Genomic DNA, 11,504 nt, shown 5'->3' with positions numbered 1-11,504 from the left:
TAAGAAGATCACCCTACCATAAAAATGATCTATGGATATGAAGGAAAAATAATAAAAGGGAAAATGCAAATGAGGGATAAATATGTGAAAGCAGCCTATGGACTGCAAATAAAAAATGCAACGGTTTAAATACATTTTTTTGCCTTTACAGTTGGCAAAGATGATAAAGAAAAATGATATCCAGGGGAGCATACATTTGGGGAAATGTTTATTCTCATAAATTTCTCTTTGGAATGTAATTTATAAAACAATTTGGAGGCTACTCTGTACCAAGATTTAAAAATAGCCTGCACTTTAATGGAACAATTCTATTATTAGAAATATGACCTAAGAAAATAATTGTCCAAAGATACACGTATAAATACATTTCTTAAAGTTCATGTTAACAAAAACACACTGTGAGAAGTCTAATGTAGGAAAAAAAAAAGAGAGAGAGAGAGAAAAGAAATGAGCTTGTAGGAACCTATAAGGTGGGGTATTAGGTAACCATTAAAAATATTAACAATGAGATATATTAGTTGACATGGGGGAGTTTATATCTTTATTGTATTTTTAAATAAAATGCTCTTTACACAAGAATTTAAGGCATCGATCTTTTTTGTAAAAATCATCAATGTCTCCTAAGAGTATAAAAGCAAATGTAAAAATCAAATGCAGGAACAAAACTGAACCAAAAAAAAATTGGAAATTACCTATATACATGAGAATGGAGCAGTCTAATATCCCCATAGGAATAGATGGAAGATAGGAAGAATGCATTCTCAGGGAGCATAAATTTACATCCATTGTGGAGTGTTTCTGCTCTAATGCTGTCTTTTTTAATTCTCTCAGCATTAGCTCTGATGTTGTATTGACTGTTCACCACTGAATTAACTGCAGAGAGTGATACGGTGTTTGTTTAAGTGTCTTTGTAGTATAACATCTAATTTCCACTTCAAAGTAATTGGTCTTCATGAATTTTTAAGCCCCCTAAGGGCCCTACCATTTAATGAATATTCGGATGAGACTGGAGTAGTAGTTGAAAGATTTAAAAATTTTCATAACAATGAATGTTAATAGTCAAAATTATAAAATCATCCAAAATATTCTACAGCATTAGTCAGTGTGCTCACTAGCCAGGACATCAGCAACTCTGACTTGATTATGAGACAGGTATGTTTCAGTTCACGTGCTAGAGTGATACAGCCAAATCTCAACAATTTAAACACAGCTCACAATTAGTGCTCTTTACTGTTTATAAATTTTGCGGTTCCTTACAGTCTGTGGAAACTTTGGAAGACTTGTATTATATTGAAATTTGTACCTAATTTGTACAAACTTTGAAAGTTATGTGGTTATACTGAAATTTGTACTTAATTTGTACAAACTTGGGCTTCCCTGGTGGCTCAGATGGTAAAGAATCTGCCTGCAATACAGGAGACCTGGGTTCGATCCCTGGGTTGGGAAGTTCCCCTGGAGAAGGGAATGGCTACCCACTCCAGTATTCTTGCCTGGAGAATTCCATGGACAGAGGAGCCTGGCAGGCTACAGCCCATGGGGTCGCAAAAAGTCAGACACGACTGAGCAACTAACTTTGTATAATCTTATAAGTTATATGGTTTCTTAGAATCTGTGAAAACTTTGGAAGACTTATATTGAAATTTGTACCTATGAGATATTAGTATACTGGCTGTAGGTTTCTTATTATCAATCACAGGGAATTCTTTCTGTTCCTAGTTTGCTAAGGATTTTGAAAATCATATATTTAAAATAATGAGTAGATTTTGAGTTTTAACAGATGCATTTTCTATATTATTGATAGACCTTTATCTTGCTAATATAACTCAACTCTTGTTTAAGAGTGAAACAAATATTGCATTCCTAGACTAAATCCAACTTGGTTAAGATATTTTACCTTGTAAAAATACTGCTTTTTTTGCTACTTATATGAGATGATGGATAAATTTGTGTGGTAATCGTTTCACGTTATATGTAAGTCAGGTCCTATGCTGTACACCTTAAGCTTACACAGTGCTGTGTCAGTTTCCATCTCAATAAAACTGGAAAACTATTGCCCAATTTTATTTGCTAATATTTTGTTTATAACTCTTATTCAAGAATGAGACTTATTTTTAATTTCATACTTTTTTTTTTTTTTTTTTTTAAGATTTATCTGTTTAGGGCTGTGCTGGGTCTTCATTGCTGCCCAGGCTTTTCTTGAGTTGTGGAGAGTGGGGGCTACTCTCTAGTTTTGGTGCACAGGCTTCTCATGGCCGTGGTTTCTGCTGTTGAGAAGCATGGCCTCTAGGTGCATGGGCTTCAGTAGTTGTGGTTCGTGGGTGCAGAAGTTGTGGGCTCTGGAGCACTGGCTCAGCAGTTGCGGTGCAGGGGTTTAGTTGTTCCAAGGTATGTGGGATCTTCCCAGACCAGGGATTGAACCCATGTCCCCTGCATTGGCAGGCAGATTCCTTACCACTGAGCCATCAGGGAAGCCCCTTCTTTGGTTTTGATATCAAGGTTATGCTAGCAAATAGAATAAGTTGGGGAATGTCTTCTCTTTTACTAGTCTCTAAAACAATTTCAGAAAGATTGGGTTACTTCTTCTTTATGTATTTGGTAGAATTAATCAGTGATGACATCTGGACCCCTAAATTTTCAATTATGGATTCAATCTCAAAAAATAATTTAATATAGTTCAAAATTACATAAATTTTCCATTTCTTCTGTTGTCAGTTTTGGTAATTGATGTTTTTCTACAAATTCATTTATTTCACCTAAAAGCACTGGCAGGGGCTTCCTCTCAGTTTCTAGTTTTAATTCTGTCACTAACATCATGCATGGTCCTAGACCTATTGATTCGGAAAGTCTGGCAAGGGGACTAGCAGTTAATGTTTTTTTAACAAGCCCTCCAAGGGAGGCTGGTGCAAGCTCAAGTTTGAGAATCACAGCTTTCATTCTCCTCTCCTCACCACACTCTAAGCCAGAAGGCTGGGAGCTATGCAGGCAGGTGACTGGCTCTGATTGAGGAACCAGAAGATCCCGGGTGGGTTTATCGGAGCTCCATATAAGCAGGTTGCGGGGGGGAGTGCGTAGTTTGCCACAGAAGCTGGATTTCCAGTTCTAAGAAAGGGTGATCATTCCCTCCCTCTCTGTTGGGAATAGCAGCTTGGTTTTTTCAAGGCAGATTTGGTGAGGATGGTTCTAGACCTACCCTAACTCCTGGCTTCCAAGGCAGCCTTGTGGGGCGTCCCTGAGGGCTGATGAAGAGGGGGTGAGGGTCAGAGCTGGGGAGGCTGTTGCAGTTTCCCCTCTGTGTGCTGTGCTGGGGAAAGGGTCGTGGACTCTCATGATTCTGTTTTTGGTTCCAAGGTGTGGTTTCTCAGAGTTCTGCTCTTTGCTAGTGAGAAAACTATAAGAGAAGGGGGAGGATAAAATGACGCTTTCATTTTTAAAAATCACGTCCCAAATGATGACTCAGGTGAGTTCACTTCTTGTCTCCTTTTCTGAAATGCTGATATTCAGCTCCTAACACATTAGCTTTACACATTAGGTTTTCTAGAATTTCATACTAAGAGGCCACATCTAGTGGTATGATTTCCACATCTGAAACTAGTCAGAAAGCAGAGGGTTTCTTCCCTTGCCTTCTCCTCTAGTCCAATATTCACATATTTATTCAACAAAGTACTCAAGGAGGTACTAACCAAGGGGTATCAGAAGATGTACTTTAACCATTTAAAAATTTTATAAATTATTTATTATCTCAAAATCTTAATTATGAATTCAGTTTCCTTGCTGTTGTTGTTCAGTCGCTCAGTCATGTCCGACTCTGCAAACCCATAGACTGCAGCACCTAGGCTTCCCTGTCCTTCACTATCTCCTGGAGTTTGCTCAAACTCATGTCCATTGAGTTGATGATGCCATCCAACCATCTCATCCTCTGTCACCCTCTTCTCCTCCTGCCCTGTTCAAATGATCTATTTCATATTGGGTGGGCTATAAAAGTTTGTGCTTTTTGAAGCACTGAACCATTAAAGTTGTCTAATGTATGTATGTAGAATTGTTCATACTATTCCCTTATGATTCTTTTGATCTCTGGAGGGTCTGCAGGGATGGCCACTCTTTTGTTCCTGATGTTGACAATATCCTTTACCCCCTGAATCCACCATGGTATCAAGTTTAGACTTACATACAACCTCCTACTTTTTATATCTCAAATATTAAGACTAGTATTTCTATAGGACTACTCAGCTATATGGGCAGATGGAGAATCAAAGTACTTGGTTTTTTTATTTTATTTTATTTTTTAACTTTACAATATTGTATTGGTTTTGCCATATATCAAAATGAATCCACCACAGGTATACATGTGTTCCCCATCCTGAACCCTCCTCCCTCCTCCCTCCCCATACCATCCCTCTGGGTCGTCCCAGTGCACCAGCCCCAAGCATCCAGTATCGTGCATTGAACCTGGACTGGTGACTCGTTTCATATATGATATTATACATGTTTCAAAAAGTACTTGGTTTTTCATAAGTCAGTAAAATTTAAAGATGTGTTTGTTGACTTCTCTTGGGAGCAGTGGGAATGCTTAAACGCTGATCAAAAAAAACCTGTACAAGAAGGTGATGTTGGACAACTATGAACATATGATGACTTTGAGTAAGAATACATTTTCTCAGTTGATATGCTGCCTATTTTGAGGCTTTTTCTTGCTATTTTACTGATATCTATGGAACTCGAAGTGCTGACCTAAGTTCCCTAAATTAAGAGCTTTCTGAAGGGAGAAATGAGCACATTCATGCTTCAAACACCCAAGCTTCGTGCACCCAATTTCCTCAAATCTTCATACATTTCTCAAAGACAACTGTCCTAAGGCTCTTGTGGACCCCAGGTCACCGGTAGAGCTACTTTTAAAACACAGGTAAAAAAAAAAAAAAGCACAGGTGGTTTATGGACTGAACTGTGAAAGAATGCTGCTCCCAGGCTTCCTTGGAGATCTCTTTCCTTACCAGGTATCAATATATAACTTCTCTTCCAACCTAAGTGGTGTTGGAAGTGAAAGAGAATGTTACAAATTATGCTGGGATAACTAAAGCAAACTGAGACCTGTAGACATCTCGCTTATGGCCAAAAGATTGGGTTTAAATTCTCTGACAGTTAAAGCACTGAAAAGATCATTTTGCTTCCCTATATGCAGGGCAATGGGCTTTTAAAGCAAGAGCAATGTCATCTTTGAAGCAAGAAAGTGATCCCTGGATGCTGAAAAGAGAGGCAACAGATGATCCATGCCCAGGTAATTGACATGCAGTGAGCAAGGTGAAAGTCATTCCAATTCCCACCCCAACTGGTCAGAGTAACCTGGGTCCCTGAGGTGATGACAGATGAACTCTGTGCACGGGTTTCCATATAGGACAGAAAAGAATAATCTAGTGGATCTTTTTATCCCATCACTATTTTTCTAGAACCCTTCTTGTCATCTCTCTCTTTTTAAAGAGGCAAATACTCTTACCTGTCTATGTGTGTGTATATATATATTTAAAATTAATTTATTTTAATTGGAGGCTAATTACTTTACAATATGTAGTGGTTTTTGCCATACATTGACACGAATCAGCCATGGATGTACATGTGTTCCCCATCCTGAACCCCCCTCCCTCCTCCCTCCCCATCCCATCCCTCAGACCTTTGACGTAGGTCAGGATCTGGGATATCTGATATCTGAGATTTGCATGCAGGAGGTTTTGGAGTTCTTTTGGGAACAACATCTGTGAAGAGGGGAAACTAGATTGAGCCAAGGGAGAAACTGAACTACTGAGCTATTGCATCTCAGGCTTCATATACAATCCTACAGGGACTTTTGAACCTCAGATGGCCCTTCAGAGTGGTTCTGCATTGAGGCAGAGAAGGTGGACTTTTGCACCCCTGCCCTTTTGCACCCCTTACACTTACAGGAGTGTAACTCCGGGTGAGGCAGCCATCTTCATTCAAGCACAATGGCCCAAAAGTTTGCTCAGCTGTGAGCCATAGGCAGCCAATCTCTCAACAGGTGGAAGGAGCAGTGACTTAATCGTGAAAGAGCATTAGGACTCAGGACTAAGTGATGGGTGATGGACCATCATATCCATGACCTCCTTAGACATTGATTTTTTTTTCATTTTTAACATTTTTATTTGACTGAAAGAACAGATACATGAATTGCTCAACTGGATAACAGTTTCAATGGGTAAAAATGAAGCAGAGAATGATAATCCAAAATCCACCAAATCACAAGTATCACAAATATTTTAACAAATGGTTGTGGAGGAGTATTTAAAAAAAATGTTTGTGGTAAAGCAATAAGAAAACTGGAGACTAAAACTTCATAAATTAACAAGAAGTTTATGTCAAATGGAGGAGACAAGCTATGATCATAAATATCAATGTGGAGGACTTCCCTGGGAGTCCAGTGGTTAAGCATCCACCTGCCAATAAGGGGAACACGGGTTTGATCCCTAGTCCGGGAAGATCCCACAGGCATCGGGGTAATTAAGCTCCTGCACCACAGCTTCTGGAGCCATGGTCTGCAACAGGAGAAGCCACTCCGATGAGAAGCCCTTGCTCGTTGCAACTAGAGAGAGCCCATGTGCAGCAACAAAGATGCAGCACAGCCAAAAATAAAATAAAGAAAAAAAACAATGTAGAAACGAGCAGGATTTCTAATCAGACAGAATGTAGGTCCAATGCAGAGTTCAGAGATAGTAAAATATAATTTCCTCTTAAAGTTTAAAGAATTTTGGAAGAAATAACTGTCCATTAATTCCAAAAAATTAAGGGGAAAATATGGCAGGGGGATATTTTTATTTTGCATCTTAACTAGGTTCAAAGAATAGGAAAGAAATGATCAAATGTAGATAAGCTGTGATCAGTGTGTAATGTGGGCTGGGAACCTAGAAGTAAGTTAAACATAAGAGAATCAGATATAGTAAAACTGTTGAAAAAAATTTTAATGATCTGAGAATCATTCATTGAATTCTAAATAATATCTAGGTATTTATTTCCTGGGTTAAAAACTGCTCCCTCAAGGTGACCTTAATAAGCTTCCCATCAATAGTCAAAGTATAAACCTGATTGCAAGATAGCAAAATCTGAGTTGGGATCATTTATGTAAAATATGAGAAAATATTCTTTTCCTGAAATATATTTTCAAAAGGTTCAACCTACAAAGTTTCAAAAAAGAAAATGTAAGAAATGACTCTAATCTCACCACTCATTTGGAACTGAAGTATTGGGTTGGTCAAAACATTCTTTCATTTTTTAAGTACGAGTCTTGACTATACCATGTCCCTGCCCTTCCTACCCATCTAGTTGTGGCTCCTTCTTGAAATCTTTTAGAAGATCTTTTCTGCTAGTCTTCTGATCTTTCTCATCAATAGTTGCTCTTTAAACAATTGTAATTTTGGTGTGCTCATGGGAGGAAGTGAACTCAGGGTCCTCCTACTCTGCCATCTGGGCCATGCCTCAGTGGTAGAGAGTCTTATATTTACTTTATACTTTTGTAATTTGTTTTATCTCATAAAGCAAAACCCAGATATCTAAGGTTATTAGATAACCTTAGTTATCTAATAAATAATAACCTTCAAAATGAACCTTAGTTCAGTCACTAAGTTGTGTCCAACTCTTTGTGACCCCATGGACTGCAGCACACCAGGCTTCCCTGTCCTTCACTATCTCCTGGAAATAAAAAGATCAGTGATAAAACTAAGTATCTGATTAGCAAAAATATAAAATACTGGTAGAACTCAGGGCTATAGAAAGTGATAGCAATGATTCATACATGTACTAGAGTTCAGAATTCGAACTGGCAACTTACTTGAGTTTTATGCTTTAACATGTGGAACATACATAATTGAGATTCCTCTTTGAAAGAGTAATTCTGTGACTTTAAACATAGTATGCAGGAGACCTGGGCTTGATCCCTGCTTTGGGAAGATCCCCTAGATGAGGCCATGGTAACCCACTCCAGTATTCTTGCCTGGAGAATCCCCATGGACAGAGGAGCCTGGCAGGCTACAGTCCATGGGGTTGCAAAGAGTTGGACATGACTGAGCAGCTAAGCACAGACACACGTACTGGTGATTAAATTCACAGAGGTCTAGACACAAGTTAATGGACCACTTTTTACATTATCAAATGGATACAATGCAAATTCCTTGTAATAAAATCGATGGATAAATCTAGTATGGCACTCTTAGTATTCAAGAAGCATTCAAATTAGTGTACTACTTATATTGAGCCACATATTAACTCGGGCTTTTCAGGTGGCTCAATGGTAAAGAATCTGCCTGCTAATGCAAGAGACTCAAGTTCAATCCCAGGGTCTGGATGATCCCCTGGAGGAGGAAGTGGCAACCCACTCCAGTATTCTTGCCTAGGAAATTCCATGGACAGAGGAGCCTGCTGGGCTACAGTCCATGGGGTCACAAAGAGTTGGACACGACTGAGTGGTGGAACATGTGCGCACATATTAACTCATCAAAATCTATGGCTAAAAGAAAAACGTAGGTGTAAAACCCTTTGTCTATTGAGTGTAACTTCTTAGTGTACCATTTAATAGGCAATTCTTAAAGAAATTATTCAGTTCAAACAATGTCAGTGCCTTATTTTTTAAAATACTGATGTTGCTTTTATTTTTTTAAACTTTATTCATTTGGCCACGCCAAATAAGAGATCTTAGTTCCCCGACTGGGGATTGAACCTGTACCCCCCCAGCATTGGAAGCTCAGAGTCTTAACCCACTGGAACATTAGGGAAGTCTCCTGATGCTGCTTTTAAATAATAACCTTCAAAATGCACAGCTGCACTTACTCTTCACCATTTCCCAATCTGCCACCTTCCAATCACATATTGCCACTGTATCTTCCTATTCCCTGACACATACACAAACAGCTTGTGATTTATATTGTGTTGTGAGAGTCTAATTTCATTTTCTTTTTGTCTTCCCATTAGCCTGCCAACCAACTTTTGCTCCTGAACTTCATGAATCCATGGGTGCCTTCCGACAGAGCTCACACTCGAGTGCACAGCAAAGATTTTACACACTAAGGCAAAGCCATGAGTGTGATAACTGGGGAACAGCATTCAGTCATCTCTCACTCTTAATTCAACATAAGAAAATTCATACAATAGAGAAATCATATGAATATGACGGGTATGCAAAGACCTTTAGACAACCATTTACTACTCACCAAAGCATTCATGCTTAACAGCAACTCTTTGAATGTCATAACTGTGGCAATACTTCTACTAGAGCTTTAAGGTTTATGCAGCATCAGAAAAAGCATATGGGATTGAAACGATACAAATGTGATGCATGTTACAAGGCCTTTAATTTTTATTCACTCCTTATTCAGCATCAGAGTTCACACTGGAGAGAAACCCTTTCAGTGTGATAGGTGTGGAAAGGCCTTTAGCCAAAAGTCAACCATGCAACGACATAAAGAAACTCATACTCTAGGGCAAAGCTTTGAATGTAGCAGATGTGAAGACATCTTTGACAGTCATTCAAAGCTTATGGAACACCGGGCAACTCCCCAGGCAACAAGTACTGATCAGGCCACGCATACTCAATCAACGGCATACAAATGTGACAACTGTGAAAAGTCCTTAAAGTTCTACTCATAGGAGACATCAGAGAACTCATAGTGGAGAGAAATCCTTCAAATGTGATGTATGTGAAAAGACCTTTAGCCAAGAAGAGGTCTTGAAACGGCATAAAAAAATTCACACTGGAGAGAAGCCTTTTCATTGTCAAGTGTGTGGATGGAATTTTATCCGTAACTTTGAGCTTATCCAGCATGCAAGAATTCATACTGGAAAAAAGCCACATAGATGTGACCAGCGTGGCAAGGCCTTCAGAGTTGCATCTGTTCTTAGAATTCATAAAGTAACTCACTTAGAAGTGAAACCTTTTGCTTGTGATCAGTGTGAAAAAACTTTTACAAGGAAAGTTTCAACATACCTTGTTCAACATCAGAAAATTCATAGGAAATAGAATTTCTAAAATCATGGGAATACCGAAAAGGCCTTTGGGTATCACATGGTCTTTATTAAATGTCTGAGAATTTATCCCGAGAAACCCTATTTACAGCTAAGTAACTTTCCATGTTGATTATAAGAGTCCATACTTGTTCCTCAGAATGCACACTGTGTGAAAAATCTTACAATAAAACTAGTATATGAAATTTAACATGTTTTTTTAACATGCAAGGAAACAGCATCATAGGATGACAGATTTAATATTTTCTCTTACTTTGACCATGATTCTTGGAAATATCCACTAGAAAAATGACTGAGAAGGTTCAGCCCAGGATTTGAAATAAGCCAAGGCATTGCTTTCATCATAGTCCCTACATTGAAAGTAGAAAGGGAAGAAGACTAATGTAATTAGAAAAAATAAATTTAGCTCATAATCTTATTTCAATGGATGAATAAACTAGGTCAGGAAAAAATCTTTAAAAATAGAGACAACATGGTCAATGATAAAAAGACTTGTGAGAGAAAACTGTATATAGGATCCAAGTGGGCATAAGTGACGTGAACTCTCTTCCTAGGATTAAAACCAAAGAAAACTCCTATCTACAGAGACTAACAGCCTTAACTGACTTGCTCCTTAATTCTGAAACTAAAGTAGGGGTTGGTGATGGGTGTTGACATCTGTAATAAAACTTAAAATACTGAGAGTGACAAAATGTTTCTGCTGTCTTGTCTAAATGGATGTAATGCCTGTGATATCTGGCCTTGTGCAGTTATTTAGAGAAAAATGAAGTATTGCAACAGAAGGCTGTTGGACTTCCATTATGAATGTGGAGAATCTATGGTCATGTTTTACTTGGAAGGAACTATATTTCTTAATGGATTAATAAGTAAACACAAAGCTTTTGAGCATCTGCTGTGTAGTGGATTTCTGACACAAAGTCAGAATCCATCTCACATTTCTCGATGAATTCCTTCAACCATTAATGACAAAGTTCCCCTGTCCAGCTTAAGGCAGAGGGTATGGTTTAATAAGTTTCCCAGGCCTGTTTGTATTGCATAGACAACAGGGGAATAGGAGCCTAAGTTATCGTTTCTTCCCTGTCACTCCTCTGATATTACGATGGCTCTTCCAAAGAAAGGGCTTGCCAGGTGGCGCTAGTGGTAAAGAATCCGCCTGCCAGTGCAGGAGACACAAGAGATTTGAGTTCGATCCCTGGGTCAAGAAGAACCCCTGGAGAAAGAAATGGCAACCCACTCCAGTATTCTTGCCTGGAGAATCTCATGGACAGAGAAGCCTGGTGGGCTACAGTTGATGTAGCTGCAAAGAGTTGGACATGACTGAGTACCCAAACAAAACATAATCTCCAAAATTTGGCTTTGGGTTTCCAGATGAGCCTTGCATGCCCAATTCACTAATAGCCTAAAGAGTAACATGCATGATTCTCCAAGTCACAGTTGAAACAGATCCTCAATTCTCTTGCCTCTGCAGGACCCATTCCACTTTGAATTCA

The 11,504-nt window shown here is 38.7% G+C and overlaps 1 long non-coding RNA gene across 1 annotated transcript; it reads left to right on the top strand.

The window, feature by feature from the left end:
- Nucleotides 1-3,000: 3,000 nt before the first annotated feature.
- Nucleotides 3,001-10,704, top strand: LOC147360091 (uncharacterized). The gene is made up of 4 exons (XR_015138609.1): nucleotides 3,001-3,168; nucleotides 3,349-3,457; nucleotides 5,177-5,272; nucleotides 8,965-10,704. It is a non-coding gene; the product is annotated as an uncharacterized LOC147360091 (long non-coding RNA).
- Nucleotides 10,705-11,504: the final 800 nt, after the last annotated feature.

Source organism: Bos grunniens, chromosome 13 (genome assembly GCF_055505025.1).
Source record: "Bos grunniens cultivar Pamir isolate PY7600 chromosome 13, Bosgru_T2T1.0, whole genome shotgun sequence".
Classification (NCBI taxonomy): Eukaryota; Metazoa; Chordata; class Mammalia; order Artiodactyla; family Bovidae; genus Bos; species Bos grunniens.
Note: the sequence above shows the minus strand (reverse complement) of the source record. Positions and strands in the feature narration are given on the sequence as shown.